At 30.1% G+C, this 9394-nt stretch overlaps 1 long non-coding RNA gene across 4 annotated transcripts; it reads left to right on the forward strand.

Annotated features, from left to right (window-relative positions):
• Nucleotides 1-4286: 4286 nt before the first annotated feature.
• LOC114412331 lies at nt 4287-8942 on the forward strand. 4 transcript variants are annotated; one of them, XR_003666682.1, is made up of 5 exons: nt 4287-5818; nt 5989-6121; nt 6789-6863; nt 8243-8318; nt 8739-8942. It is a non-coding gene; the product is annotated as an uncharacterized LOC114412331 (long non-coding RNA). The 4 variants fall into 4 exon arrangements; XR_003666680.1 differs by lacking the exon at nt 8243-8318; XR_003666681.1 differs by lacking the exons at nt 8243-8318; nt 8739-8942 and having other exon boundaries at nt 4287-4552; nt 5751-5818; nt 6789-7812.
• Nucleotides 8943-9394: the final 452 nt, after the last annotated feature.

Consider the following 9394-nt stretch of genomic DNA (forward strand, 5'->3'; position numbering starts at 1 on the left):
CAGATATAAATTTTGTTTGAAGTCTTATAATTTCTTGACACGCTCTGATTTTACTAATAGTATGCTAGCAAAGAATGAAATCATTACTACCAAACTGAATGTCACTATTCGAAATACCCAAACAGTCCTTGAACAACTTTTGTTTATATCCAAAACTCGAGATGTGACCATTCATCACTTTTCCTTTTCAATTTCCAAGGGAGTTTTATCTTCATATGGCTGCCTGATAACTTTGGTGGCACTGACGTGAGGTTGCATTTTTATTTTTTTAATTAGGTATTCTTAGATCAAAAGATAATAATTATTTTTTGAGATACTAAAATTTAAAAAAATATATATATTTTAACAGATATTTATATATATAGATAAAGATCAAACTTATAATCATATATTTAAGAGATAAAATTATAATTGTATTATATCATGTTACTGGTTCATTTTGATTGAAAATAGAAAAATCAAAGAGTGCAAAGTGAATATATGTGAGGGTCCATTAATTTCATTTGGCACTAGGAAGGTGGGTCTCAACTCATGAGAAATCAGATCACAAAGAAGTGTCTTTATGGGTTAAAAACCCCATCAATTGTTGTATCGTAAGAGGTGGATTGATTTGGAGGCAGTGAAAGTGGTAGGTCACCACTAACCTTGTAGCTAACATGGCATTGTTTCATTGCCTGCCTCTAGACATTTCATGTATGTTTCTTGTTTAGGTGGTCTGGATTTTGCTTTTGCCCTCGGAGAAGGATTTTGTCTACATTCTTTTCTATCAGATTTTACAACACATTAACCTATTACTCATCACGTCTTTTTCTTTGAGGAATTATCGCTCGGTTTATAGTTTATACAAATCAATGTTACTGTTCATGTATTACAAAGTTGTGATGTACATAAATTTTAAAACAGATAATGCATGCGTATAGTAATATTAACAAAAAAGGATGAACTTATTTTAAGAGTTAGTTTTTTTAGAATTATTTCTCAACTTTAAGATTTGTTTTTTTTAAATTTATTAATTATAATAAGTAATTAATTTTAACCATTATATTTAAAAAAAATTAAGATGAATTAAAGTTATTCTTGAAATAACTTGATTCTCATCGTATTAATAATACTAGATATTATTATATTAATACTCAAAATTATTGTTAGCTATATAGCCATATTTCGCATATTCTGATTTTTTTTTTTACATAAAAGACTATGATATAAAATAAAACAGAAACCAAACTTGTAACTCTTGCTTAGGTAGATGTAAACAATATTAGTGGCATTGACTTAAGCATAGTCTTCAAGATATGGTTATGTTATTTAGTTCTTAATTTTAGAAATTTATTATTTGCTAAGATTATAATGAAATATTTAATATAAAAATGTATTAAATTATATTGAGAAAAAGAATAAAGAGTCATAGATAGATAAATAACTACCACCAAACACGTGAATCCAATATATTGTGATTTTTCCAGCTTTACGATAAGTTTCAGGTTCAAGTTATAGATATGTAGCTAAATTAAATACTTGAAGGGAGAACTTTGATGATTAAGGTAGTTTTATTCGACTCGAATAATATTATTTTCAATGAAAGATATATGTGATTTATACCAAAATAAGATAGATAAATAGCTTATTTTGTTATCTACTTTTATACTACCTCCGATTTTATATATAAAAAATAAATATTTAATTTATTAAGATAAATAAAATTGTTAAATCTAATTAAAATTGACATAAATTTACATTTTATTCCAAAAATACCCATAAAGTTAATTGGTTTTAGTGTTGGTTAGTTATAATAACTCTACCCATAATCAAATGAATACGTTTTTTTAACCAATGAAAATGAGTTATGTTGTTAATAATTCATTAACTGCATAAGCTTTCATAAAAAATGAGTGATATTTTATTAATAATTTTCACAATAAATCAAGGTTATAAAAAGAACTTAGCAATTGATACATTTAAAAAGGGTTGTATGTTTCTTATAATTAAAAGAATAAAATATCATCATTGGTTCTTATACAAAGGACATTTATAATGTTTTAATTATTTTTTCTCTCCTTTGGTTGTATATTTCATACACTATTTCTCTAACCAGCCAAAAGAAATTCTCTCTCAATCATTTCAAATTGTCTTAATTAATTTCTTTTATCATTTAAAAATGGTAGGACTAGTATGAGAAATAAAGTTATTTTTTTAGTATTTAACGTAACTACGTATTTAAAAGTTGAGACTATTGGTTAAGCTGAAATGATATCATGTCAGTTGATTTATGCACCCGATGATATAATTTATTCTTTTTAATCTACCATATTTTATCTTTATCTTTAAATTGAAATTAAATAATTTTTTAAAAGAATATGTCAACAGTTAAAAATAAATTCATATTACAATTTAAATTATTCATTGAGTACAAAATAATTTATATATTGAAATATATTTATTATTAAAAAATTTAATTTTAATTATATAAAACAAGCATTTATCCTATCCATAAAAATATAAAATACTATTACTTTCCAAATATTTAAAAATGTTGTGGGAAGGATTATGATCCTCATCTCCAAATTATTCAAGGCTATTCTTTAAAAAAAAAATGATACTTGTACGATAAAATATGCAACTAAGAAAGATGAATAGAAAAAAATTGAATTTAAATTATAATAAATGATAAAATCAAGGAAAGATACATAAAATATGATGTTGTATAAATTATTCTACAACTTATTCAAATTGTATGTGTATCATATATTTTTTCCTCGCCTCCATCTTTATGTAATAAGAATCTCCAAATTTAGGACAGCAAACGAGATAGTCTATCTCCACAGAAATTTCCAAATAATATATATTTTTTTTTACCCAGTACTCCTATCCGCACAAATGCAATGTGCCTTTTGCACTGGTCATGTTTTGTTTTTTCGTTTTATAATTGAACATGTCTAGTTGTGTCTTCTTTCTTCGTGGTTATCCAGTTAGAAAGGGATAATGCTTTCTTATCCAAGATAATTGGATGCTCATTGTGTGCATATAATTGTACAATTCCTTGTTTTCAAGCCAATGTTTTTTGTGGTGCCATTAATTGCCTAAATGTTTTATGTGTATCAAATAGTGTATATATGACGTACGTGGTATGACAGCATATGAAAATTTCTTATACGAGAATTGCATCATCTTGTATAGTATCTTTAATTTGCTGATTTCTCTTTGGCAGTATTTATGTCCCCCGTGCGGTTTGTTTTAATACATGTGACATATTCTGCATGGTTTGTTAGGTAAGGTAGTGATTTTTTTTTTTTGGTGGTTAGGTAAGGAAGTTATTGTACACAGCTTGTAAGAATTTGGTCTTGATGAAATTGCAAGTGCATGGTTACTGAAAATGTGCATAATGCGTTATCATACTCGGTCAACCACAAAACCAGGAAAATAATGCACAAGTATTTTTCGTGATCATGAATTATCCTTTCCTCTTCTTATGTATGGCGTTATTTTAGAAGTGAGATTAATAAAGTTCTGGGTAAACCTTTTTTTTAATACTTATAATAAAAGGAAACAAAAAGGTAAAATAAGCAGAGTTTCTTTCATATATTAAAATTAATTTACGTATTTAATTATTATAAATTTTTTCTCTTCTAGCTTATACGAGAAACTCAATTTATTTTACCATTTTATTTTCTTTTCTATAAATATTTATACAAAAGTTTATCTAAAAAAGGCTTTAGTACAAAAGGAGTCAAGACCTATACTTTTTTTTAATGGACTGTAACAGATAAAAAATATAATTGAAAATTTGATTTTTTTTATGTTAACTTAAACCCAATTTTATTAAGATTTGAAATGAAAATTTGAAATTTTGTTTTAATAATTTTTTTCATCATTTATTATTTATACTTACATTCATTAATAATCTAACAAATGATGAATAGAGAAAATAATTAGATAGATATATTTAAATGAAAACAGACTTTAATGCAACAATCTTTCTATTCAAAATTGCATTCAGAATTTTCTTGGTTGCCACGTGCTTCCAGCATCCAAGGGTGTCAAACATTGATGTGAATACTAACTAATGACTTCAAACTTAAAGCTCATTCATACTACAAACTCTTGATTCTATGACGCGCTTTTAAGGACGGTGGTCCGAAAAATGTGGTTGTTTAACAAGCAATGACATTTTAGTAAATATGCGCTTTATTTCAACGACGTTTTTACCGAAAATGACGTCATTTTCCAATTACAACGACGCGTTTAATAGGCACCGTCATTGAACTGGATTACCCAACGATGGGTTTTATAAGCACTGTCTTTGTATGTTGGTAAATTTAATCTTTCCTTCGTGTACTCTCGCAGTCTAGCTAGCCTGCACTACCTAAGTACTTTTGTGCCCTTAAGCTTTGTCTTTGTAAGTTGGTTGTCATCGTGAAGCACACCAGCAGTGTCGTCGTGAAGCACGCCAGCAGTTTCATCATTGTCATCAACCATTCTCCATCATTGTCGTGGGTCATTTTCCATCATTGTCGTCGACCATTCTCCATCACTGTCGTGGGTCAGCTTCCAGGTCATGTTCCTTTCTCCCTTTCTTTCTTATACATAGTCTCTAAGGTAAAAGGGCTTTGTGGTGCCCTTCTTTGAATTTGGTTGTATCTGCACCCCTGTTCTTTGCGCAACCATATAGCTTACTGCATTTCAAAGAAACTAGCACTCGATTAGGGTTAGAAGTATGATGGAACTGTGTAAATGCAACGAGGCATCCGTTCTGTCTACGAAATATTTAATCTTTATTGGAGACTAAAAGTCTAGATTCCCTTTTGATGAGATTCAACCAACAATCTGCGCAAACATATATGACTCTTGGAGAACTTGTTAAAATACTAATTAGTTGGACTTAATTTTATTTAACTTAGGCTTATACCTGTTTGATGAGGGGACTGACAACATCATATAGCTTTGATCCTCAGTATTGAAAAAAGTTGGATCTTGTTCTGGCTTATTAGTCTTTGTGTATGGTGTGCATTGCAATAATGCAATTAAGAGTTCATAAGGTTCAAAAATATCAGGTTTAATTAGTACTTATTAGGTTGAAAAGTAGGTGCATTCAAAGCTTATTGTATGTAATGTGTGTTAAAATAAGTTGTAGATGTTCCCTTTGAGTTTTGTTTACTTATAAAAACATATAAGTTAAGCTTTTAAGAGAGTTGGTCGTTCACATGGTATAAAAGTCTCTTGATCCAGTTGCAAAGAGTTTCATCCTTGGTGCCCTCTCATTAAGGTCTTTGATATAAGTTAAGCTTTTAAGAGAGTTAGCTTTCACTTTGCCTGGAAGCTATTAAACTCAGACCTACCAATTAACCTGATTGGTGAGGGTAGCAGCTAACAGGGGGGCTAGTGGTATTGATGGGTTACTTAGCACAACCATTGATTTTGCTGTAGGATGCAACAAAAAGGTAACTTTTTAGATTTTGAGAAATAAGGAACTTTTATATTAAGGATATTCTATTAAGTTGTATGTATTAAGTTGTATGTCTTATTTGGGGAAATAATGAAAAACACAAAGTGTATGTCCATTGCTGCTGTAGTATTTTGCTATAAGAGAACAGGGAACACAGGATTCATTACTTCCATTTATTTGTTAGAAACTTCATCTCTTTCTTTTGATTCTTTGACAATTGTTTTTCCATTTATTTTTGGCTTCAATTGTTTACCATATTTTCCTTTCTCTTTTTAATAGTTTCTTTTAATTTCACAATTTCATTCAGGTGTTGTGTGTAATTGAAGATATTTATTTATTGCATGATACAAATGGTCTGACAATTTTGAACCAGCGGTAGGAAATTATCTACCAAATATTCACTTCATATAATGTTTGTTTATGCATTGTTTTGGAAATGCTTGTCACTAGTATATTGTTATACACTTTTACTGTTAGGTATCTAGTCTCATTATACATACAATAGTCAATTGAATTAAGTAATCAGCTAATTGAAGGATTTGCAGATTGCATGTTAGGCATTAATCAAGGTGATTCTCTTTCACTTTTACTGCTACGAAGTGGAGTTGGTGGAGGAATATATTTTATATTTTCTTCAAGAGCTCATGATTGCTTTGGGTTCTTGCATCATGGTTCTAGGTAATGAATTTTCTTTTATTGTTATTATTGTTAGGGAAAACTTTAGATTTAAACAGAGTGGTTTGGTTTGATTTCATTTGTCATTCTGTTCCCCTGAGCTTTATTTTGTTATCACTTAATTCTGATCTCCTTTCCAATTGATAACTAAATTTAACAATCAACAAATGAGTGGCACATGTGATATAAACCTCCTTTCCCTCTGTTCTTTTTTCTCAAATTAAATAAATCCTTCATTATTGCATTCTATTTTATAATCTATTTTCAGTAAAATTTGGATCAAAGCAGCTCTGTTATTTGAGTCCATGAGGTTGCATAGTGATATCATGTCTAATCCTAGGAGAATTGTTGGATACATACAATGTATTATGTGCATTTTTTAATTTGGGACCTTTCATGTAGAATATGCAGAAAAACTGGATGTTCTTATTGGTTTGTTTCACAAATTCAATGTATGTATTTGTTGTGTACCCACTACCCAAGGTTTCCTTCAAACCCAAACGTACAAGGAGAAATCTGATTTTTATCTGTTATTATTTTTTCCACTACTATGACTTTAGATGCAAATCCAATATCTAATTTGGGTCAAAGTTTTCAAAAAGAGAAGTTGTGATCTTATGCATGTACTATGCTGCAACCACATCTAAATTCTGGCAATTCATGCAATCAGATTATTAGGTTGGTGGTCAATTGATGAAGGGAGTCAGGAAGAACAAGCACGACTATACCACGAGGGAGCAATTGGGTAATCCTCATTTCATTTTATTACTACGTTGGCATGTACCATCAAATAATGTAACTTGCATGTTGTCTCATTTTATTGCTTATGGCATGAAATAATCAAACAGTGTACCCCTATAGCTCGGAGGATAATCATAAAACATGAACTTCTGGTACCTTGTGCCTTTATTGCTATGATGTATGCTTGGTTGGTATTTTCTTAATATATGATGCATACTGTGACATTGTGTTGAGGCTGAATTGGATTGATCTATAACAATTTTTGAACTCTTTCTATCACTATTATGAGAGATATTAGAATGAGAGGATAAGGATGTTGAGGATTTTAATTACCCAAGTTACAACTCAATACATAGTTGCTGCACTTGACGTTATCAGTATTTAACACAAAGACATCCTACACTCCCATCTTTGAATGCTGCCACTTAAGCTCCTGCTGCTAATATTGCTGATACATATTTGCTTACATTCACAAGGTGGCTTGCCTGCCCTTCATGAAACCCTCTTCTAGCATACTATGAAATTTGAGAAAACAATTTATATTTTCACTTTATTTCCTGTTTTGTAGAGTTAGTACATGAAATAATGAAAACTACTACTATGTGTAAGCATGCTTATTTTCACTTTATTAAATGGGTAAAAATAAAACAAGTCTACTTCTAAACAGACCTAATAATCATTGGCTTAAGTTTTGTGGCAAAAGTTTTACTGCTTTAGTAATTCCTAAGTGTACTGATATATTGACTTCTTCCAGTGGTAAGTGAAAGGGATCTTCAGGTTTTGCTTAACCTCTTCCAAAATGAACAACCCCGGAGCTTGAACCCTCTTTAACATAGTTATATGTAGAATCACAACAATTGTGGCATGTGTGGTTAAGCCCAATGGACAATAGGTATCTCATACTTTGGCAGAATAGAGTATGAGAATGGCACTGCTTCAGAAGAAATTAATATAGAAACAAAAAAAAAACCAACAAATATTTGAGTTAAAATCTGTAAAAATATAAGAAAATATTGTCACTTTATGATAATATTTATGCCTGCCAAATTACTTTCAATAATTTTAATTATAGCACTTGTATCTTTGCTTCAAATAATTAATATCAAATAATTTATTTTAGATTAGTGCCAAAATCAAAATTACAAACCCGTAAAAATTAAATGAGATTCTGAAAGTTAATTACTAAATACCAGTAATCAATTGTCATTTCATAAACTCATATAATGTACAAATAGAAAAAAGTATATAGTTAATTAACTATTACAATTTAGCTAGCACATTGGGAAATTCTTTTAATTTATCTAGAATAAATATCAACATGCATTGGGTGATTAAGGTTTGGATGCATACTTCTGAATTTGTCTTTTGTCATATGTAATTAAGATTGCATGCGGGGTGATCATTATCGCGTAATTTGTTTCCAACTACTACTTCCCACATGCTCTTGATTAATCTCGAGGTATGTTGTTCCTTTTTTTTGTTTTTTTAGCTATCTTCTATATGTTAGTTAAGTTTGACACCATCTCCTAACTTCTAAAATGAAGTTTTCTTTGCTGTTTTGAGAGGTGGAGACCTCTTATTTTCTACTCTTTTTTTTCTAATATGAAATTATAATAGTTAAAGAAAAAATGTTAATTTTCTGTCAATGGGCATACCTCTCCTAAGCTTCTTGTTTTGCAAGAAGGTTTACTGGTAAGTTCACCTGAAAAGATATTATCAGTTTGTCAATGGGCTTACCTTTTCTCATGACTTGGCTTTGTTTATGTGCATCATCTTTTTTTAGTTGCATGATTTGAACTGTACTTTGGCGATACCATGGATGGCGTTGGGAGGAGGCAACATTTTTAATGCTATTCTATTTGTATTGTAAATATCACAGGTGGGGATATCATCTAGTGCTGCTGCAGTTAACAAAGCTTTCTACATCGGTCGTAAAAGGACCGTCGTAGAACACGTGACAAATGAAGTCGTGCTTACGCCAACAACGATGTAGAAAGCAGTGCTTTCTACATTGGTGCTGTGACACCCTCTATCCCGACATATGTATAAATAAATAAAATATATAAAAATATCGGTAACCAAATTCATAGGGGTAAAAGGTTCACATTCACTTCACTATTATTAGTTAAAACTTATTAAAACATATACGGCTCAAAATAAGGCCGTCAAAATTTACAAAAATATTTTGTTAAATCAGTGAGATAAAATAAAATAGACTAACATCATGCAATTAATATAAAAACTTATGTCCCATTGTCACATCCTATCAGAGCATTGTGTCCCGACGTCCTTTAGCACAAGGTTCCTTAAAACACTTCACCTAGCCATCTGCTCCCCCGAACATAAGGTTCAAGATCATCACAAGATCCAAACACAAACAACACACAGAGAGTGAGCTATCACATTCCTAACTAATAGAGAAATAAGACAACTAGATATACATATCACATAAACAAAATAAAACTCACTTAAATATAACTCACATAATTCCACCACTTTGTCATTCAAAATTTACCTTTCAATCATCAATCACAT

This window comes from Glycine soja, chromosome 5 (genome assembly GCF_004193775.1).
Source record: "Glycine soja cultivar W05 chromosome 5, ASM419377v2, whole genome shotgun sequence".
Classification (NCBI taxonomy): domain Eukaryota; kingdom Viridiplantae; phylum Streptophyta; class Magnoliopsida; order Fabales; family Fabaceae; genus Glycine; species Glycine soja.